Source organism: Lynx rufus, unplaced genomic scaffold (genome assembly GCF_022079265.1).
Source record: "Lynx rufus isolate CCGP_SWC_20201006 ecotype Redwood Valley unplaced genomic scaffold, mLynRuf1.p SCAF_29, whole genome shotgun sequence".
NCBI lineage: Eukaryota > Metazoa > Chordata > Mammalia > Carnivora > Felidae > Lynx > Lynx rufus.
This window is the reverse complement of record NW_025814844.1, coordinates 1,258,194-1,281,888: the sequence shown is the minus strand read 5'-3', so window position 1 is coordinate 1,281,888 and position 23,695 is coordinate 1,258,194.

The window sequence follows — 23,695 nt, the reverse complement described above, 5'->3', positions numbered from 1 at the left end:
TGTCAGATAAATTTCTCAAAAATGACATTGGTGACTGCGTGAGTACACAGTAAGTGGCCATTTCCCAAATTATTGTGCACGATGCTTCCAGAATGTATCAGTTGCCTAACCCAGTATCAACAGACATCTGATCAAACAGGATGAAAACAAGTGCCTTGGGAAAAGAGGCATTATCTTTATAACATACCAGTGTTGTCAAATGTGTGAAACCGTATCATCTTGTATGATTGATTCCTTCTAAATGTGAGTCCTCAAGCTAAGACTGTTGCCAAGTCATGCAAATGACCATAGTGTAGCCTTTGACGAGAGCTCTGGATGAAGAGTCAGGAGATCTGAGTCATGCATTACATCAAAACAACATTAATAGAGACTTATTTTTTAAAGTTGGACCTCTACATAAAAATTATGCAATTAGCTACATATATAATTTCACTTTTCATCTCAACACACTATCTACTGTTGTCTATGAAAAGCTGGATACTCAATGGATATTTAAAAGAAACAGGAAACCCACACATACACACAAAAAATAATATTTTCCCAAGTTCTTACATCTGCAGAGGGTAAAAGTTGAGTGGAAGCATATGGCTGATATTTCTGTAAAACTATAAGTGGGGGTAACAACAAACATGTAAAAGAAAATGTGCATGGTGGTCCATAAACACGTCCATGCACGTTTCTCTCAGCTGTTTTGGAAAGCTAATTATATGAATAGAAGCAGCATGTGCCCAAATTTATTGAGCTCAATACACCCTTAAGGAGAAAAGGAGAATGAAGGCATGTTCAACAAAAGTAGAGGGCCCCACAGGCCAGAAGCATGGAAATCACTTCTCTCCACCCTAACAAGAAAAAGCCTGAACAGACTGAACAATCCACAACCCTTCTGGAATTTATGAGAGAGAAAAACACAAGACAAACCATGGCCCCCAAGAGACAGAAAAGTTACTAAGGAGAGTCAAGATTTACTGGAGAAGAGTCAAGAAGAACACACTTTTTTCTCAAGCTCTCATGGAACCTTCACCAATAGAGACCACACGCTGGGCCATAAAAACCCAACTCAACGAATTGAAAAGAGTAGAAATCTTACCATGTATGCTCTCACACCTCTGTGAAATTAAACTAGAAATCCACAATAAAGAGAATTATTGGAAAATTCAAATATAACTGGAGATTTCATCATACACTTCTGAATAATACAGTGGTCAAAGTTTCAAGACAAATTGAAAAGTATTTTCAATGAAGATATAATTTGATGAGAAATTGTGGACATCAGTGGTTGGGGGAAATTTAGTCCTAATTGCCATGTGTTAGAAAACAAGAAAGACATAAAGTGAATAATTTAAGGTTCCACCTTAGGAAACAAAGCAAGGAACAGTAATGTAATATAAAAAGAAGCAGGAGGAAAAAATACTGCAGATAAGACTGAAATAGAAAACAGGATATTAGAGAAAACAAAAGCAAAACAAAAGCTGGTTCTTTGTATTTGTCAGTAAAATGGGTAAACTCTAGCCTGAATAACCATGAAGAAAGAGAAAACATGTTAGCATCAGTTGAAAAAGAAGTCATCACTACAGATCTTAGGGACATTGAAAGAATTCTGAAGTGTTGCTTGGAACAACTCTGTTATAGCTTAAAGAGGCTAATTCCTTCTAAGACACAAACTACCAAAACCCACGCAAGAGGAATATATCCTCTGAATAGATGTATATCAAAGAAATTGAGTCGGTGAAAGAAAAGTATGAGATTTCACTCACATGTGGAATTTAAGAAAAAAAAAACAGATGAAAACTTGGGAATCAGGGGTTTAGAAAGAGAGGGAGAGAAACCACAGGAAAAACGGACAGAGAACAGTGTTGCTGGAGGGAGGTGGGTGGACAGGTATTAAGGAAAAAAATTGTGATGATTCTTGGATGTTTTGATGAATCACTGAATTCTGCTTCGAAACTAATTTTGCACTGCATAATAACGAACCAAAATAATTAAAAATTAAAACTAAATACAAAAAAGAAAAAACTGATTAATTTAAAATAACATACAAATTAAGTGCCAGCCTCAAAAGGTTTCCCTGGTGATGCCTAACAAATCTTATAAAACAAAACACAGTCTTCCTGTATCATCCAGCAATGTTATTGCTCGGTATTTACCCAGTTGAGTTGAAAGATTGTGTTCACACAAAATCTTACCCAGGAGTGCTTATATCATGCTTATGTATGATCATCAATACTAGAGGCAACCACACTGTCCTTCAATAGGGGAAAAGACGAGGAACTTTCAGTGCATCCAATGAAATATTCTGTAACAAAATAATTGAGCTATCAAGCCCCAAAAAAGACGTGGATAAATGTTAACTGGATACATGTCAGTGAAAGAAGTCAGTCTGAAAAAGCCACACAGTCTATGCTTCCAAGTATACACTTAGAAGAAAAGAGAATGCACGTCAACACCTAGTTGGTGCTGCTGAAGAATAATACAGGGACTCTTCCTTTATATGAATATGGGCCAGAATATATGGACGCTTTTGTTACCTGCATGGGTTTCCTTGAAGTGTGCAGTATGAGAACATTCTGAAAATGTAGATATTGGTCATTGTGCAGTGTCAGTGGTACATATCGTCTGGAAAAACCCACATCTCTCTCTGTGTTTCAATATGTCTGCCTCTTTCAGAGTGAGGCTCTCTCTGTCTCTGGGTCTCTCAAGAAAAAACACACATATACACACTAACAATCACGCGACATACACACACATAAAGAACCGTCCCAAGTCTCATGCACACAAAATCACACAGCACACAAAGAATACATTATCTTTCTCATAATGTACAAACATGGACATAGTTTTTCACCTGGGACGTCAGGTTTTCCCCACCCACCCTCAAGCACCAGTCCTCCCCAGGACTCTGGAATCAGGGTAGCTCTCCAGACTGAAGACAAGAATACCCCACAAACATTACCACCCAAACATATTCCTCAGCAACAGTTTCCACGATTCATAACTTTTTCCCGTACTGCTACGGCCACATGAATGTTAGGAAAGAAAACACCATCAGGGTGCGATCATGATATACAGTATTTGCCCCACTTTTCAGTTCTCTTGGTGACTTCAGGATATGATAGGACACAGTGGGTGAGTCAAAGAACACAAAAGCAAATGAATAGGATCCCTGTCAGAAGATGTTTTTCTGGGGAGGTGTCTCTCAAGACCACTTAGGATGGCGACTACAAAACTCTTTACACAAGCAGAAAAAATTGCTGCTGATGAAAAAGATTCTATGACACTGTTTTTGACCAGGTTTGGCACTGCCAGTGGTAAATGTCCCCTGACCAAAGTTACAGTTGGCAAGAGACAACCACTCACCACTCTCCACACCAGGGAAACTAACAGTATTGTCTAAAATGTACACTGTCATATTTACAACAGAAGTTGATTGGAAAGACTCTAAGAAAGAACTTGTGTTCCTCAAGGAAAGACAGGCAAGCTCACCTCAGCAACAGCCTGGTACCTTCTTACACGAACGACATGCATGTTTTCCTCCTTAGGGACACTTAGAAGGACAGAAATATATGGCAGTACATTGTTGGTGCTGCTCAACAATAACTCAGGGATTCTTCCTTGATACGATCATGGGGCAGAGCATACAGAGGCTTTGTTGACCAGCATGGACTGAATGTTCCTGCTGAGTCTCTCTCGGCAGTATTCTTGGCAATGTGCAGTATGAGTTTTGTTGACAGAAAACATTGGCCATTGTGCAGTGTCAGTGTCACGTGTTTCCTGGGGAAACACACATCTCTCACTCTCTCACACCTCTCTCTCTCTCATGAGTGTGTCTCGTTCTCTTTGTTTTTCCCTCTCCCTTAGTTTCTGTCTCTCTCAAACACACATGCACACGGGCAAGTACACACACACACACTCCACACTGTGAATACATTGTCTTCTCACACTGTAAACATGGGATTAAGTTTTCCCCTGGGAAATCTGTCTTTTCTCCACACCCTCAAACCTCTCTCCTACAAAGAACATGTCAGGGTAGCTGCTCCAGCCAGCAAAAATGCCCGATCTTCCTGAACATATAATTTCATCAGTTGGTTAAGTGTCCCACTCTTGATTTGGCCCCAGTTCATGATCTAAAGGTTTCTGGAATCAAATCTCTGACTGGGATTCTACACCGCTCCCTCAATAAATGAATCACCTTTAAAAGTTATCCAACAGAGAAGGTAAACTGATGCAGTCACTATGAAAAAACAATATGGACGTTCTTCAAGACATTTAAAAAAGAACTACAATTTGATTCAGCAATCCCACTTTAGCTAACACATCCAAAATATTGAAATCTGGTCTTCCATATGATATTTGCACTCCCTTGTTCTGCATTCGCAAAAGCTGAGATATCGAAACAACTGAAGGTCCATTGACGAACAAATGCACAAAGACAATGTGGTCTGTCCATACAATGGGAGACTAGTCAGCCTTAAAAAGAAAGGAAGTCCTGTCATTTGTGACAACACGGATGGCCCTGGGGGACTTGGTGTTAAGCGAAATAAGCCAGACACAGAAAGAATACTGCAGGATGTCACATGTGGAACCTAAAACAGAAAAATGCATAGAAACAGAGAATAGAATAGGCGCTGGAGGGAAGTGAAAGGGAGGAATTGGTGAACAGGGCACCAAGTTTCATTTATACAAAAGAAATCAGTTCTGGAAACCTACCTTGGAACATAGGGCTTGTGATGAACTGCTTGAAAATCAGTAAGAGTGAGTTTGTAGGTTGAGTACATTTACCACGAAAGAAAAAGAAAATTTCCTACAGACAATATGTTGACAATTACCTTTATCTGAGACAGTATAGAAATCAGATTATTCCAGTCATTGAGAGCATGGGGTTGGTGCCTCTTGGGTTTTGCCTAAGTTCCTTGAACTGCACAATGAAAACTTTCCTAGGGTCTATTAGTTTTATGGTATGAAGTTGAAAGTGATTAAATGTAGGAAAAGTCCGGAAAAAATGAATGATGGTTCAGAAGCAGTGTGTAAGTGTTCAGTCACTAAATGTCTGAAACTTATCTAAACACTTCGTAGTGGTTGAATCTAGAGTGGGGACTTGGATGGCTACAGGACAAAGGAGGATGGACGCTTCTTTTTCATCCTGTCCATGGCTAGGGTGCTTTACAGCTCATGGGGAAGACTTGTTACCATCTCCTGGGATCCCCATATCAACCCGTGGGGCAGAGAAGGCAGGGCCTGTGACCCTCATTTTCTGTGAGAGATTAAGTGACTCACCAAGATTCACTATTCTGAGTGGGAGGTCCAGGATAGGAATGTAAATGTTCCCCGGGGACAGAGACCCCTGAAAATCTGGAACCTTCCCAGGGCACCTGAGATCATGCTTTGAACCCCTGAGCCAGGGGCTCCCCCATTCTCTTTATCAAATCTTCCTCCCCAAGGTCTCTGTGGAAGATAGTTGATGCCCTGGAGGAGGTGCCTAAGCTAAGAGAAAAGTGCAAATCCTAACTCAGCCTCCCACCTCTAGTTTCAACCCCTGACCCAAGGCACAGTGCAGTTACCACCAAGTGAAGCCCTTCTGAAGGAACAGGGGAAGCCCAACAGTGGCCATCTTCACCCGGCATTCATACTACCAGGGGTCTCACAAGGAGCCTTCCCCAATGGCCACTTGGCCACGTTCAGTGGCCAGCGGTCTGCTCAGCTCCCAAGCTGACTCCAAACCCACCACATTCCAAACCAACTGTCACGTGACAGCACTGCCAAGAATTAACTCCCTTTCAGTTGAAAAACCCTGGCTTGAGCAGCTACTGTGAATTAATTGCGAAATAGGACCATTGGGCTGGTGCTTTGATGGTTTATTGAATGTAGGCTGGGACACTTAGTGGTCTGTGGAACCATCTGAAAAGCCAGGACTAAGGCCTGACTGGTGGAGGGCAGGGGCTGTACTGGCTCTGAGTAGCGAAGAAATTGAATCAGTCATCAAAAATCTCCCAACAAATAAAAGTCCAGAACCAGAAGGGTTCCCAGGGGAGTTCTGCCAGATGTTTAAAGCAGAGATAATACCTATCCTTCTCAAGCTATTCCAAACAATAAGGAAGGAAAACTTCCAGACTCATTTTATGAAGCCAGTATTACTTTGATTCCTAAACCAGAGAGAGACCCAGTAAAAAAAGAGACCTACAGGTCAATATCCTTGATGAATACGGATGGAAATTTCTCAGTAAAACAGCAAATCGAATTCAACAGCATATACAAAGAATTATTCACCATGATCAAGTGGGATTCATTTCTTGGATGCAGGGCTGGTTAAACATTTGCAAATCAATCAATGGGATATATCACATTAATAAAAGAAAAATAAGAACAATGTGATCCTGTCAATCAATGAAGAAAAGGCCTTTGAAAAAATTCAGCATCCTTTCTTAATAAATACCCTCGAGAAAATCGGGATAGAAGTAACATACTTAAAGATCATAAAAGCCATTAATGACAAGCCCACAACTAACATCATCCTCAATGGGGATAAACTGAGAGCTTTTTCCCTGAGATCAGGAACACGACAGGGATGCCCACACTCGCCGCTGTTGTTTAACATAGTGTTGGAAGTTCTAGCATCAGCAATCAAACAACAAAAGGAAATCAAACGCATCAAATTTGGCAAAGATGAAGTTACACTTTCACTTTTTGCAGACGACATGATACTATACATGGAAAATCCGATAGAATCCACCAAAATTGTGCTCGAACTGATACATGAATTCAGCAAAGTTGCAGGATACAAAATCAATGTACAGAAATCAGTTGCATTCTTACACACTAACAATGAAGCAACAGAAAGGCAAATAAAGAAACTGATCCCATTCACAATTGCACCAAGAAGCATAAAATACCTAGGGATTAATCTAACCAAAGATGTAAAAGATCTGTATGCTGAAATGTATAGAAACCTTATGAAGGTAATTGAAGAAGATATAAAGAAATGGAAAGACATCCCCTGCTCATGGATTGGAAGAATAAATATTGTCAGAATGTCAATACTACCCAAAGCTATCTACACATTCAATGCAATCCCAATCAAAATTGCACCAGCATTCTTCTCGAAACTAGAACAAGCAATCCTAAAATTCATATGGAACCACAAAAGGCCCCGAATAGCCAAAGGAATTTTGAAGAAGAAAAGAGCAGTAGGCACCACAATCCCAGACTTTAGCCTCTACCACAAAGCTGTCATCATCAAGACAGCATGGTATTGGCACAAAAACACACACATAGACCAATGGAATAGAAAAAAAACCCAGAACTAGACCCACAAACGTATGGCCAACTCATCTTTGACAAAGCAGGAAAGAACATCCAATGGAAAAAAGTCTCTTTAACAAATGGTGCTGGAAGAACTGGATAGCAACATGCAGAAGGTTGAAACTAGACCACTTTCTCAAACCATTCACAAAAACAAACTCAAAATGGATAAAGGACCTGAATGTGAGACAGGAAACCATCTAAACCCTAGAGGAGAAAGCAGGAAAAGACCTCTCTGACCTCAGCCGTAGCAATCTCTTACTCGACACATCCCCAAAGGCAAGGGAATTAAAAGCAAAAATGAATTACTGGGACCTTATGAAGATAAAAAGCTTCTGCACAGCAAAGGAAACAACCAACAAAACTAAAAGGCAACCAACGGAATGGGAAAAGGTATTTGCAAATGACATATCGGACAAAGGGCTAGTATCCAAAATCTATAAAGAGCTCACCAAACTCCACACCCGAAAAACAAATAACCCAGGGAAGAATTGGACAGAAAACATGAATAGACACTTCTCTAAAGAAGACATCCGGATGGCCAACATGAAAAGATGCTCAACGTCGCTCCTCATCAGGGAAATACAAATCAAAACCACACTCAGATATCACCTCACGCCAGAGTGGCCAAAATGAACCAATCAGGAGACTATAGATGCTGGAGAGGATGTGGAGAAACGGGAGCCTTCTAGCACTGTTGGTGGGAATGCAAATTGGTGCACCTGCTCTGGAAAGCAGTGTGGAGGTTCCTCAGAAAATTAAAAATAGACCTAAGCTACAGAAAGCCATGGGGGAGGGGAAGGAAAGCCAAAGCATAAGAGACTCTTAAACCTGAGAGCAAACTCAGGGTTGATGGGGGTGGGAAGGAGGGGAGGGTGGGTGATGGGTATTGAGGAGGGCACCTTTTGGGATGAGCACAGGGTGTTGTATGGAAAACAATTTTTTTTATATGAAGTTTATTGACAAATTGGTTTCCATACAACACCCAGTGCTCATCCCAAAAGGTGCCCTCCTCATTACCCATCACCCACCCGCCCCTCCCTCCCACCCCCCATCAACCCTCAGTTTGTTCTCAGTTTTTAACAGTCTCTTATGCTTTGGCTCTCTCCCACTCTAACATCCTTTTTTTTTTTTTTTCCTTCCCCTCCCCCATGGGTTCCTGTTAAGTTTCTCAGGATCCACATAAGAGTGAAACCATATGGTATCTGTCTTTCTCTGTATGGCTTATTTCACTTAGAATCACACTCTCCAGTTCCATCCACGTTGCTACAAAAGGCCATATTTCATTTTTTCTCATTGCCACGTAGTATTCCATTGTGTATATAAACCACAATTTCTTTATCCATTCATCAGTTGATGGATATTTAGGCTCTTTCCATAATTTGGCTATTGTTGAGAGTGCTGCTATGAACATTGGGGTACAAGTGCCCCTATGCATCAGTACTCCTGTATCCCTTGGGTAGATTCCTAGCAGTGCTATTGCTGGGTCATAGGGTAGGTCTATTTTTAATTTTCTGAGGAACCTCCACACTGCTTTCCAGAGCGGCTGCACCAATTTGCATTCCCACCAACAGTGCAAGAGGGTTCCCGTTTCTCCACATCCTCTCCAGCATCTATAGTCTCCTGATTGGTTCATTTTGGCCACTCTGACTGGCGTGAGGTGATACCTGAGTGTGGTTTTGATTTGTATTTCCCTGATAAGGAGCGACGCTGAACATCTTTTCATGTGCCTGTTGGCCACTGGATGTCTTCTTTAGAGAAGTGTCTGTTCATGTTTTCTGCCCATTTCTTCACTGGGTTATTTGTTTTTCGGGTGTGGAGTTTGGTGAGCTCTTTATAGATTTTAGATACTAGACCTTTGTCCGATATGTCATTTGCAAATATCTTTTCCCATTCCGTTGGTCTTAGAGTTTTGTTGGTTGTTTCCTTTGCTGTGCAGAAGCTTTTTATCTTCATAAGGTCCCAGTAATTCACTTTTGCTTTTAATTCCCTTGCCTTTGGGGATGTGTCGAGTAAGAGATTGCTACGGCTGAGGTCAGAGAGGTCTTTTCCTGCTTTCTCCTCTAAGGTCCTGATGGTTTCCTGTCTCACATTTAGGTCCTTTATCCATTTTGAGTTTATTTTTGTAAATGGTGTGAGAAAGTGGTCTAGTTTCAACCTTCTGCATGTTGCTGTCCAGTTCTCCCAGCACCATTTGTTAAAGAGGCTGTCTTTTTTCCATTGGATGTTCTTTCCTGCTTTGTCAAAGATGAGTTGGCCATATGTTTGTGGGTCTAGTTCTGGGGTTTCTATTCTATTCCATTGGTCTGTGTGTCTGTTTTTGTGCCAATACCATGCTGTCTTGATGATGACAGCTTTGTAGTAGAGGCTAAAGTCTGGGATTGTGATGCCTCCTGCTTTGGTCTTCTTCAAAATTCCTTTGGCTATTCGGGGCCTTTTGTGGTTCCATATGAATTTTAGGATTGCTTGTTCTAGTTTCGAGAAGAATACTGGTGCAATTTTGATTGGGATTGCATTGAATGTGTAGATAGCTTTGGGTAGTATTGACATTTTGACAATATTTATTTTTCCAATCCATGAGCTGGGAATGTCTTTCCATTTCTTTAAATCTTGTTCAATTGCCTTCATAAGCTTTCTATAGTTTTCAGCATACAGATCCTTTACATCTTTGGTTAGATTTATTCCTAGGTATTTTATGCTTCTTGGTGCAATTGTGAATGGGATCAGTTTATTTGTCTTTCTGTTGCTTCGTTGTTAGTGTATAACAATGCAACTGATTTCTGTACATTGATTTTGTATCCTGCAACTTTGCTGAATTCATGTATCAGTTCTAGCAGACTTTTGGTGGAGTCTATCGGATTTTCCATGTATAATATCATGTCATCTGCAAAAAGCGAAAGCTTGACTTCATCTTTGCCAATTTTGATGCCTTTGATTTCCTTTTGTTGTCTGATTGCTGATGCTAGAACTTCCAGCACTATGTTAAACAACAACGGTGAGAGTGGGCATCCCTGTCGTGTTCCTGATCTCAGGGAAAAAGCTCTCAGTTTTTCCCCGTTGAGGATGATGTTAGCTGTGGGCTTTTCATAAATGGCTTTTATGATCTTTAAGTATGTTCCTTCTATCCCGACTTTCTCAAGGGTTTTTATTAAGAAAGGGTGCTGGATTTTGTCAAAGGCCTTTTCTGCATCGATTGACAGGATCATATGGTTCTCTTTTTTTTTTTTATTAATGTGATGTATCACGTTGATTGATTTGCGAATGTTGAACCAGCCCTGCATCCCAGGAATGAATCCCACTTGATCATGGTGAATAATTCTTTTTATATGCTGTTGAATTCGATTTGCTAGTATCTTATTGAGAATTTTGGCATCCATATTCATCAGGGATATTGGCCTGTAGTTCTCTTTTTTTACTGGGTCTCTGTCTGGTTTAGGAATCAAAGTAATACTGGCTTCATAGAATGAGTCTGGAAGTTTTCCTTCCCTTTCTATTTCTTGGAATCGTTTGAGAAGAATAGGTATTATCTCTGCTTTAAATGTCTGGTAGAACTCCCCTGGGAAGCCATCTGGTCCTGGACTCTTATTTGTTGGGAGATTTTTGATAACCGATTCAATTTCTTCGCTGGTTATGGGTCTGTTCAAGCTTTCTATTTCCTCCTGATTGAGTTTTGGAAGAGTGTGGGTGTTTAGGAATTTGTCCATTTCTTCCAGGTTGTCCAATTTGTTGGCATATAATTTTTCATAGTATTCCCTGATAATTGTTTGTATCTCTGAGGGATTCGTTGTAATAATTCCATTTTCATTCATGATTTTATCTATTTGGGTCATCTCCCTTTTCTTTTTGAGAAGCCTGGCTAGAGGTTTCTCAATTTTGTTTATTTTTTCAAAAAACCAACTCTTGGTTTCGTTGATCTGCTCTACAGTTTTTTTAGATTCTATATTGTTTATTTCTGCTCTGATCTTTATTATTTCTCTTCTTCTGCTGGGTTTAGGCTGCCTTTGCTGTTCTGCTTCTATTTCCTTTAGGTGTGCTGTTAGATTTTGTATTTGGGATTTTTCTTGTTTCTTGAGATAGGCCTGGATTGCAATGTCTTTTCCTCTCAGGACTGCCTTCGCTGCATCCCAAAGCGTCTGGATTGTTGTATTTTCATTTTCGTTTGTTTCCATATATTTTTTGATTTCTTCTCTAATTGCCTGGTTGACCCACTCATTTGTTAGTAGGGTGTTCTTTAACCTCCATGCTTTTGGAGGTTTTCCAGACTTTTTCCTGTGGTTGATTTCAAGCTTCATAGCATTGTGGTCTGAAAGTATGCATGGTATAATTTCAATTCTTGTAAACTTATGAAGGGCTGTTTTGTGACCCAGTATATGATCTATCTTGGAGAATGTTCCATGTGCACTCGAGAAGAAAGTATATTCTGTTGCTTTGGGATGCAGAGTGCTAAATATATCTGTCAAGTCCATCTGATCCAGTGTCTCATTCAGGGCCCTTGTTTCTTTATTGACCGTGTGTCTAGATCTATCCATTTCTGTAAGTGGGGTGTTAAAGTCCCCTGCAATTACCACATTCTTATCAATAAGGTTGCTTCTGTTTATGAGTAATTGTTTTATATATTTGGGGGCTCCGGTATTCGGCGCATAGACATTTATAATTGTTAGCTCTTCCTGATGGATAGACCCTGTAACTATTATATAATGTCCTTCTTCATCTCTTGTTACAGCCTTTAAAGTCTAGTTTGTCTGATATAAGTATGGCTACTCCAGCTTTCTTCTGGCTTCCAGTAGCATGATAAATAGTTCTCCATCCCCTCACTCTGAATCTAAAGGTGTCCTCAGGTCTAAAATGAGTCTCTTGTAGACAGCAAATAGATGGGTCTTGTTTTTTTATCCATTCTGATACCCTATGTCTTTTGGTTGGCGCATTTAATCCATTTACATTCAGTGTTATTATAGAAAGATACGGGTTTAGAGTCATTGTGATGTCTGTATGTTTTATGCTTGTAGTGATGTCTCTGGTACTTTGTCTCACAAGGTCCCCCTTAGGATCTCTTGTAGCGCTGGTTTAGTTGTGACAAATTCCTTCAGTTTTTGTTTGGGAAGACCTTTATCTCTCCTTCTATTCTAAATGACAGACTTGCTGGATAAAGGATTTTCGGCTGCATATTTTTTCTGTCTAGCACACTGAAAATCTCGTGCCAATTCTTTCTGGCCTGCCAAGTTTCAAAAGAGAGATGAGTCACGAGTCTTATAGGTCTCCCTTTATATGTGAGGGCACGTTTACCCCTTGCTGCTTTCAGAATTTTCTCTTTATCCTTGTATTTTGCCAGTTTCACTATGATATGTCGTGCAGAAGATCGATTCAAGTTACGTCTGAAGGGAGTTCTCTGTGCCTCTTGGATTTCAATGCCTTTTTCCTTCCCCAGTTCAGGGAAGTTCTCAGCTATGATTTCTTCAAGTACCCCTTCAGCACCTTTCCCTCTCTCTTCCTCCTGTGGGATACCAATTATGCGTATATTATTTCTTTTTAGTGTATCACTTAGTTCTCTAATTTTCCCCTCATACTCCTGGATTTTTTTATCTCTCTTTTTCTCAGCTTCCTCTTTTTCCATAACTTTATCTTCTAGTTCACCTATTCTCTCCTCTGCCTCTTCCATCCGAGCCGTGGTGGTTTGCATTCTGTTTTCCATTTCCTTTAAAGCGTTTTTCAGCTCCTCGTGACTGTTCCTTAGTCCCCTGATGTCTGTAGCAAGAGATTCTCTGCTGTCCTGTATGCTGTTTTCCAGCCCAGCGATTAATTTTATGACTATTACTCTAAATTCACTTTCTGTTATATTATTTAAATCCTTTTTGATCAGCTCATTAGCTGTTGTTATTTCCTGGAGATTCTTCTGAGGGGAATTCTTCCGCTTGGTCATTTTGGATAGTCCCTGGTGTGGTGAGGGCCTGCAGGGCACTTCCCCTGTGCTGTGGTGTATAACTGGAGTTGGTGGGCGGGGCCGCAGTCCTACCTGATGTCTGCCCCCAGCCCACCGCTGGGGCCACAGTCAGACTGGTGTGTGCCTTCTCTTCCCCTCTCCTAAGGGCGGGATTCACTGTGGGGTGGCGTGGCCCGTCTGGGCTACTTGCACACTGCCAGGCTTGTGATGCTGGGGATCTGGCGTATTAGCTGGGGTGGGAAGGCAAGGTGCACGGCGGCAAGGGGGGCAGGCTTAGCTCGCTTCTCCTTAGGTGATCCACTTCAGGAGGGGCCCTGTGGCAGCCGGAGGGAGTCAGATCGCTGCCGGAGGTTTGGCTCCGCAGAAGCACAGAGTTGGGTGTTCGCGCGGAGCGAGCAATTTCCCTGGCCGGAACCGGTTCCCTTTGGGATTTTGGCTGGGGGATGGGCGGGGGAGATGGCGCTGGCGAGCGCCTTTGTTCCCCGCCAAACTGAGCTCTGTCGTCCGGGGCTCCGCAGCTCACCCTCCCTTTGTCCTCCAGCCTTCCCGCTTTCCGAGCAGAGCTGTTAACTTATGACCTCCCAGACGCTAAGTCGCGCTTGCTGTCGGAACACAGTCCATCAGGCCCCTCCGCTTTTGCAAGCCGGACTCGGGGGCTCTGCTTGGCCGGCGAGCCGCCCCTCCGTCCCGGCTCCCTCCCGCCAGTCCGTGGAGCGCGCACCGCCTCGCCGCCCTTCCTACCCTCTTCCGTGGGCCTCTCGTCTGCACTTGGGTCCGGTGACTCTGTTCTAATCCTCTGGCGGTTTTCTGGGTTATTTAGGCAGGTGTAGGTGGAATCTAAGTGATCAGCAGGACGCGCGGTGAGCCCAGCGTCCTCCTACGCCGCCATCTTCCCAGACTCCCTGGAAAACAATTTGATAATAAACTTCATATATTGAAAAAAAAGCTACCAAAAAAAAAATAAAAATGAAGTCATACAGAAGGAGAAAAAGAAAAGGAACCCAAAATAAAAGAAAAAAAAAAGCGGTTGGTGACCTCTGGATCCCACTCTCTGTGGCCCTTGACCAGAAATATTCATGATTGTTCTCCAGAGTGAGCCAATGTATACAGTATAATTCTGGATAACACCCAAAGGATAGAGGTAAATGTGTGTTTGGGGGCCACAAATTGTTGAAACTCTCATATTGTTAGGGTCTCTTTTGGACAACTCTTTATGTGAATGAAGGAGAACATCTCCCCAAATACTGAACCCAATACCCCTTTTTGGTATAAAGAGTATAGGGAAAGCATGTTAAAAACAATGATGGATACCTTCCATATCAACCATTCTGTATTCATTCATTTCTGTAATGAATAATTTGAACACGTTTGGAGTTTTAAAAGATTTTACAACAGACATTGCCATATGTTTTCCCCTAGGACAAGAAAGGGGTGCAGGATAGAGTCCATTTTTCTCAATGGAAAAAAATATCAAGGGATTTATCTTGATAGAATAACCTAAAATCAAGAGATAAACAAAACTATAAAACATATTGATAACTATGTATGACCAGATAGAGATTTTAAACAATGGAAAAATATTTTGAGCAACCCCTCACTGTCCAGTTAGTAGCAGTGGTAAGATCTTTTATATTGCCCATCTTCGAAGACGCTGGGTACAGATCTGAGAACTCACTTGCTATCAGATTTGAACTGCTCAGCTCAGAGACTGGCAGTTGGAAAAAGGGCATCTTACATCATTTCATTGCCATGGCAACAGCACTTTCATGGGGAATGCAGGAGCACACCGTCCAACTTCTGCTCTGTGGACAGGTGTGTCTCTACAGAGACAGGGGCACCATTGGAGATTAAGTGCTTTTGTTTCAAAAGTTGAACACTGGTCTCACACATTGTCATATTTTGTTTTGAAAATAAATTACATGAAGGGAAATGACCTGACCCCTCCAACACCGATTATAATCTCTAGTCAAAATTTCAGGGAGAAGAGGGAAAAAGAAAATATTTTGAGAATAGAGGTCACATTTTTTTAATTTAAAACACAATCCATACCAATTTCTACCAAGCTGAGTCAAAGGACTTCTCTAGAACGAAGTTTAAAATTTGTCCCAGATGAAATACTAGAAGTAATCATTACATCTTAAAGTAATTTAGTCAAGTTATAGACCCTTTAAGTATAAAAACAATTTGATGTAGAGTAGTTACATAGAAGGCATATTTATTTTCTTGGCAAAGGCGTGGGACAAGTTTACTTATAGCTCTTCACTGAAACACACATGCCTGTGTTTTTGATAAAAAAACTACAAACAGTTACATTAATTACATGTTTTTTCTCTACCAAATTAGTCTAGAAGTTTAGAATCAGAGAGGCTACATATAGAAAAAGTCATAAAATGAAAATTAGTAATTATAATATTTACATTAAGAAAATATAATAGAAAGAAAAATTTCAACTAAAACTAAGGTGAACTGTTCTTGTGTCAATATGGGAAACGTGAAAAGAAATGTTACCGTGTTTTTTTTGAATAGTAGAATCAGAATACTATTAAATTATATGTTCTAAATCTTAAGATTTTCTACTCTGCCATTGTATGTATGTTTTAATCAGGAAAACAATAGGAAAGGTGTTAAATTAATACAAATTTTATAAAGGTATAATATTAGGTAATAAATTTATGTATTTACATTGCAAAAAAGAAAAATCAATTGTCCAGTGCTTTGAGCTGAGATGCAAGTAGGACCCAGAACTAGCGTGATCCCCCATTCTGTCTGCATGTACTACCTGGCCTAGACATGAACCCAGAGCAGGGGTGACTTTCAGGATTCCAACAGGGCACAATTCTCCACCTTCTAGGTCACTGTTCTCTGATAAAACTATGCAAAGTACATACATATTTTCAGCTTTTCCAGGAAACACACTGGAAAAAAGGAAAAACAAAAGCAGTAAAACAGTGAAGCTAATGTGAGTAATATATTTTTAATCCGATACATCCAAAATGTTAAGATTTCCACTGTAAAACATGAAATGTGACCATATTTCAAGGGCTTGAGAGCTGCTCAGAGCTGGTCGGTACCGTAGAGGAGATATTAGAGATCATTCACAGCACAGCAATATAGTGGACGGTACTGTTCAGGATCTCCTAGGCTATACTTGAAGAATATAATGAAAAATCCACTTTGTCAGAATGATTCCTGAGAATAACATCTCTGCCTGGAATCTCCAGACCCAGAGTCATTGTGTGACAAAACCACATCCATGTTGCCAGGCATGGATTGGATGGTAGGCACTCAGTAATGGTTTAATCATCTAAATTCTCCATCTTGCTATCTCCTTAGCCATCTTCTTTAAAATGTGAGAAACCAATTAATGAATGGGAATCATTTAAATTAAAATAATTCAGCGCTCCCCTCACCTCCCCTTGAATCTTGGCTTCCAGACTTACATTGGAGTTTCTCTCACTCACTGTATTCACACCCTCTCAATACCTCATTAGTCCAGTATTACTGTTACTTAATTCAGGTACATAATAGATTATTTTACCTGGAGAGGGTACCTTCCCGGTTCTCTGGAACACATGATATTGGTTTCTGGTGGTCCCCAATCAGGGAGAAACTGGGCCCCCAGGGGACATCTGGCAAATTCTGGATACATTTAAGGTTGTCAACAGTGGGGAAGGCACCACTGGCATTTGGCAGGTTGAGGCCAGGGATGCAGCTAAACATTTTTTAAGGCATCCTGCAGCTCCTCACAAGACTTCTCACATGCAAAATGTCAACAGAGCCCAGTTTAAGAAACCCTGTCTTAAGCCATGTTTATTAGGTCTAAGAAAAAGGAGGATTCCTCCCAATCTCTTTGAACCCAATGTTAAAGGGTCGATATCTATCTATCTATAAGGACTTAGTCACAGACCCCACCGGTGTGAATGCAATAAATATATTCTCATATTTAGATTTTGTAAAAAGTAATGAGGGCTTGACTGGCTGGCTCGATCCGTGGAGTGTATGACTTTTGATCTCGGAGTCATGAAATTGAGCCCCAAATTGGGTGCAGAGATTACTTAAAAGGAAAATTTTAAAAACATTTTTTTAATGTTTATTTTTGGGAGACAGAGAGACAGAGTAGGGGAGGGGCAGAGAGAAAGAGGGAGATGCAAAATCCAAAGCAGGCTCCAGGCTCTGAGTCAGTCAGCACAGAGCCTGACACACGGCTCAAACTCACAAAGCGCGGGATCAGGAGCTGGGCTGAAGTCGGATGCTCAACTGACTGGGCCACCCAGGTGCCCCAAACGTAAAATTTTTTTAATGTTTACTTGTTTTTGAGAGCGAGACAGAGTGTGAGTGGGGGAGGGGCAGAGAGAGAGGGAGAACACAGATTCCTAAGCAGGCTCCAGGCTGAGCTGTCAGCACAGAGCTGATATGGGGCTTGAACCTGTAAAACAACAAATCATGACCTGAGCCAAACTCGGATGCTTAACTGAGCTACCCAGGGGCCTTGTTAAAAACGAAAATATTTTAATGAAATGTAACAATCATTTTTTCAAGAAGTGTACTCTAAAAGCTCACTCCGTGGACACCATTATTTCTCCCAAGATATTTCTCTCTGTGATTGCAAATATGTAATTTCAAGGAATTGTGAAGCAAACTGCACGGAGTGCAAAATCAAAGGAAATTGTACAGTAAAATTTCTGTTTTGAAACCTGCTACCGAGTGTAACAGAAATGAAACTACTGTTACAATACAATCTATCCTGCATCTTCTATCTAAACTAATATTCACATGAAAACCATTATTGATTAGCCATTTCACAGAATTTCCACCCCTTGTTAATCCTAGTAAAGTGTATGTAGTACAAATCTGTCGGTGGCTGGCAAAGGTGTGAACTCAGAGCATTTATAGTCCATTTAGAACAGTGTCTCTCAAAGTCAAAAACAGCCACCACTTCTCAATATTGGCATTGTATGACTTTCATATTTGCTTTCATTTGTTCAGCTCAAGTTTGGAAATGTGTGAAAATGTACAAGAAGCAGGAGAATTCTAGACTTTACTTCTGAGGTAGGAAATTAGAAATAATTCTTAATCTTATTTCCACTTCTTGATGTCCTGCCACAATTCAGTTAAGTTTCCTTTGCTTTATTGTTTACATAGTGTACAATCAAGTTTCCTCCCTTTCATTATGTTCTGTTGTTTGTATTACTCCTAGATAACCAGGAAAGTGTAGGGAGAAGCAAGGGCAGGAGACAGGGTATAGGAAATCTGATGGATTTCAAAGTATTAAATCATAGGTCAATCCAAGAGTCACTAATTGTCTACTTTTCTCCTTGTATTTGATATCCAAAATCAAGACCAACAGGCCCAGCTCTCTTTTAAATTTGTGTCATTAAAGAAAATTTAAGACCACCCCCATCCAAATACAGCGACGTATTCTATCAGACGCCCCCACTAGTTGTCCTGGGAGAGCAAAGTACAAAAATCATTTGTCTTGGGACAAAAGGAAAGGTTTCTACAGGTAGGAACAATTGAGAGGACATTGGGTGTAGCGGAGTTTGGCCACACAGTAAGGATGGATCAAAGTTCCCCGGAAAATGGGAAGGCTGAACAGGTACTTACGAATTGAAACGGCTACATTTTTAATCGTCCTGTGAAGAAGCAGGGGGTGAGGCTCCCCCTGGTTATCAGGAGACAGAAATGTTTCCTGAACGGAGCAACTGCAGGATCAGGTGGGTGTTTGCCTTCCGGTGGGCATTTCAGAAGGTAAGAGTGGATGCCTTAAGCCTGCATGAAGCCAGGGAACAAGGAAGTGCTTCCATCGTCTTTGACATAGCTCCACCTAGCGGGCAGCCGTGTTTACTACCACACTGTTCACCCAACCTTCTTCGTGTGTCTGCCAAAGTCACTCAAGAACTACAATCCCTCCGCTTTTCTACAGTTGAAGAATAAAGACCCAAATAAGTGAGACACAAAAAAACTCAAATTTCATCGACAGATCACTAATAAAGATATTTAAAATGTGTATAATTTACAAATTGTTATGACCTTCCCATATTTTGAATCTCAAATCTGTTTAAAATATGCTTCGTGGGCTTTGATATGCTGATAATTTTATATTGTACTGTGCAGGAAAACGTGATGGAAGTAAGAGATTTCTACTTTCTAGTCACTGAGTGGTAATAAAATCAAAGTGAAGAATTTAACTCCTAGCATTGGAACCAAGCACAGCCAATTTCCATCCCCTCCTCAGCTTGGTACCCCACAGTTCCTCAAAAATAGGTTCTGTGCCCATCACTCTGGGCCCACGTTTCAAATTGTTGAGCTAAAGTGAGTGAGAATTCATACCCTATGGAAGCTAAGTGTATTAAGTAGTAAACCAGAAGGTTTTAATTTTAAACAGTGAGACAAATAGAAATGGGAATTTTATGACACATTATGTGCTTGACAGAAGAAGCATATTTGTGTGAAAAACATAACTACGGAGTATTGTATAGAGAAATATTAATGAAATTAAATATTCATGTCTTTTTTTGTCCACAAGACAAGGAAAACATATTTATTGACCACAGATAATTCTTCACATTTATCAACCTCACTTTCAAAATTTCTGAAACTGCTTTTTCTTTTGAAAGTTCGATTCCATGTGGAATAAAAACACATGTGGCACCATTTCGGTCATCAGGAAATAGTCCTCCCAGAATTAAATTAAAACATAATCGGATGACAAAAGTATGGCCAACTCATCTTTGACAAAGCAGGAAAGAACATCCAATGGAAAAAAGACAGCCTCTTTAACAAATGGTGCTGGGAGAACTGGATAGCAACATGCAGAAGGTTGAAACTAGACCACTTTCTCACACCATTCACAAAAATAAACTCAAAATGGATAAAGACCTGAATGTGAGACAGGAAACCATCAAAACCTTAGAGGAGAAAGCAGGAAAAGACCTCTCTGACCTCAGCCATAGCAATCTCTTGACACATCCCCAAAGGCAAGGGAATTAAAAGCAAAAGTGAATAACTGGGATCTTATGAAGATAAAAAGCTTCTGCACAGCAAAGGAAACAACCAACAAAACTGAAAGGCAACCAACGGAATGGGAAAAGATATTTGCAAATGACATATCGGACAAAGGGCTAGTATCCAAAATCTATCAAGAGCTCACCAAACTCCACACCTGAAAAACAAATAACCCAGGGAAGAAATGGACAGAAAACATGAATAGACACTTCTCTCAAGAAGACATCCAGATGGCCAACAGGCACATGAAAAGATGTTCAGCGTCGCTCCTTATCAGGGAAATACAAATCAAAGCCACACTCAGGTATCACCTCACGCCAGTCAGAGTGGCCAAAATGAACCAATCAGGAGACTATAGATGCTGGAGAGGATGTGGAGAAACGGGAACCCTCTTGCACTGTTGGTGGGAATGCAAATTGGTGCAGCCGCTCTGGAAAGCAGTGTGGAGGTTCCTCAGAAAATTAAAAATAGACCTACCCTATGACCCAGCAATAGCACTGCTAGGAATTTACCCAAGGGATACAGGAGTACTGATGCATAGGGGCACTTGTACCCCAATGTTCATAGCAGCACTCTCAACAATAGCCAAATTATGGAAAGAGCCTAAATGTCCATCAACTGATGAATGGATAAAGAAATTGTGGTTTATATACACAATGGAATACTACGTGGCAATGAGAAAAAATGGAATAAGGCCTTTTGTAGCAACGTGGATGGAACTGGAGAGTGTGATGCTAAGTGAAATAAACCATACAGAGACAGACAGATACCATATGGTTTCACTCTTATGTGGATCCTGAAAAACTTAATGGGAACCCATGGGGGAGGGGAAGGAAAAAAAAAGAGGTTAGAGTGGGAGAGAGCCAAAGCATGAGACTGTTAAAAACTGAGAACAAACTGAGGGTTGATGGGGGGTGGGAGGGAGGGGAGGGTGGGTAATGGGAATTGAGGAGGGCACCTTTTGGGATGAGCACTGGGTGTTGTATGGAAACCAATTTGACAAATTTCATAAAAAAAATAAAAATAGAAAGAAAGAAAGAAAAAAATAAAGAAAAAAAAACATAATCGGATGATGAAATAGGTGAGCCCTGGTATCGTAGGGTGGCAAGAGAACCCTTTAACATAAGGAGCCGCTTCTGAATCCATCTCATTTCAGAACTGCGTCCCCTTTGAAGGGAGTTGGGAACCAGAGAAGAATCTCCTAGAGGAGGAGTCCACTCTTCTGCAACTTCCTTTTTGTTGGTCAGTGTTCTACAGAAGGCACATGTGAGATGGCAAAGTGCAGGGAACGAATCCTTCTATGAATACAGCAAATGTTATTGAGGCCACCTCCATCACAAAGACAGTGTGTGCCCCTAGGGACACTGTATACGCCTGGACCCTCTGCTCTAAGAGCTGTGGGCGGGAGTAGATTTTCAGTACCCAGGCTTGAGAGATGTCATGTTCTTTCTTTTCCCTAAACAGATCATGACTTGGACCGTTGTACAAGATGTTGAATTGAGTTTCTCCCATTGATTGGTTCAACCTCTCAGCTGCTGCTGTGGGTCTGAGCCACCTCCAGGTTGGTTCTGCGAGTTGGGAGGATCTCTCCGCCTAGACTGGCAATCGCAGGCGGAAATAGAATGAGACCCACCCATGTCAACTACACATTGTCTAGTAGCTCTATGGTAAAAAGAAACAAGTCAAAAATCAAATCATTGTAATGGGCAAAATGGTACCACTTCAACATGTATTTGATTTCAAAAATATATTGTTTTTAAAATCTCAACAGGAAAGTTTCTTCTTTTTTTCTTATTTTGTCCTCAGAATCAGTGTGCATGTCACACTCAGAGCACGGCTCAATTCAGAGGAGCTGAATTCCAGGGGCTCGATTTCCACAGGTGGTTGGTGGCTACAATATTGGACACCCCAGGTCTGGTCTATTTTACCAGCTCACGTCAAAGCTGAATGACCAACTGAGTCTTTAATTCTACTTAGCATCTCAAATATCAGAAGATATCAGAAGAGCAGCACCAAGAGTCACTTATGTTTATATTTGTAGTGTGTGGCATTTCCTAGTAGAGGGAGGACACGTAGTAGGTATGTGACATGTCTATGCAAGCAAAGAGGATAAAACCCCACGCAGCCCTGTTCCTTTATGTCCTTACGAAACTCTAATATCACGCTCATGTTTCCACAGAAAGTGGGTATGGCTGAACGTTTTAAAGAAGGAAGGAAATGTCTCATCTGCCTCAGTTATCTTGCAAAACCCATGTTCCTAAAATGTGGTGATGTCCGCTGCCTCCAGTGTGTCAATTCATGCCAGAAGGAGCCCTTGAGGATGGTTTGTTGTGCCCATTTTGTCTGTGGTCACTCAAAAAGATAAGATCAAGACAGGTGGTTAGCTGGGGAAGCTGGTGTCTGAGATCGAGGACCTGGAGTGGCCTTGGAGAACTATTCTCATCCTTTCCACAGAAGGATGCTGAAACACCAAGGTGAGGCATCTGTCCTGTCCCAGGTCCTCTGACTCACATCCGGGGACAGGAGGTAGGAATCGGCCTTGGCTAAGTTAGATGTTGAAACACAAGGTCCAAACATAGGTGGCCCTTATAGACCGGATCCTTTCCTATGGACAAGGAAAGCTTTACCACTCTCCCAGGGCGAAGCAGACAAGCTCCGCTCTACACAAAGCTGCAATTGGGGAAGCTAACGGAAACAATCACAAGAGGAAAAGCCCAAGTCCCACCCTCTGGGCCCTGTGAGGAACAAGAGGTCTAATGATACAGGGTGGTGAGAGTGGTGACCCTGGTCCCCACCCCACATGCAATACAGCCTATCATGACACCTGCCTAGTCACAATGGACTGTGAAACTCTCCCCTCTTTTCCTCACTCATAATCCTTCTTCCTAACACCCGTCAAACTTTGCCTACAGCTTTCAATTAAAACACAATCCGTATGCGTCCTATTGAAATCATGAATTATATGTTTTTAGCATATTCCAGCAAGGTAAGGTCACAGAAGACACTGATTTTTAAAATATAATACAAGTTCTATTTCTTATATTTATTTACAAAATTGGAAAGAGAAATGTAAGCTGGAGAACCTTACTCCTTAACATATTCCAAGTTAGCACTGCATTGAATTTGCTTCAAAATTGTCTGCTCTCTTTGGTTTTTCTGTATATATGACAAATCTGTGGAATCCCAGCCTGAGAAATGGTGCCACAAGGTGACCCAGGGCGTCCAGAGGACTCTGAAGGGTTTGAGGGGAAGACTGGCCTTGGGCAACTCCCAGCCTGCCCTGGAGGCTGCTGTGGCCCCTACTTAAAGACAGCCTGCTCTATGCCCATGAGGATGCAGAGCTGAGCCAGGGGAACCACCTTACTTGATTCACAGGGAGACCCCCAGCCTCTGTCCTCCTCCCTCTTTCCCCGGGAGCCTGAACTGGGAAAAACCCAGCCCACCCTGCGCTATCTCACC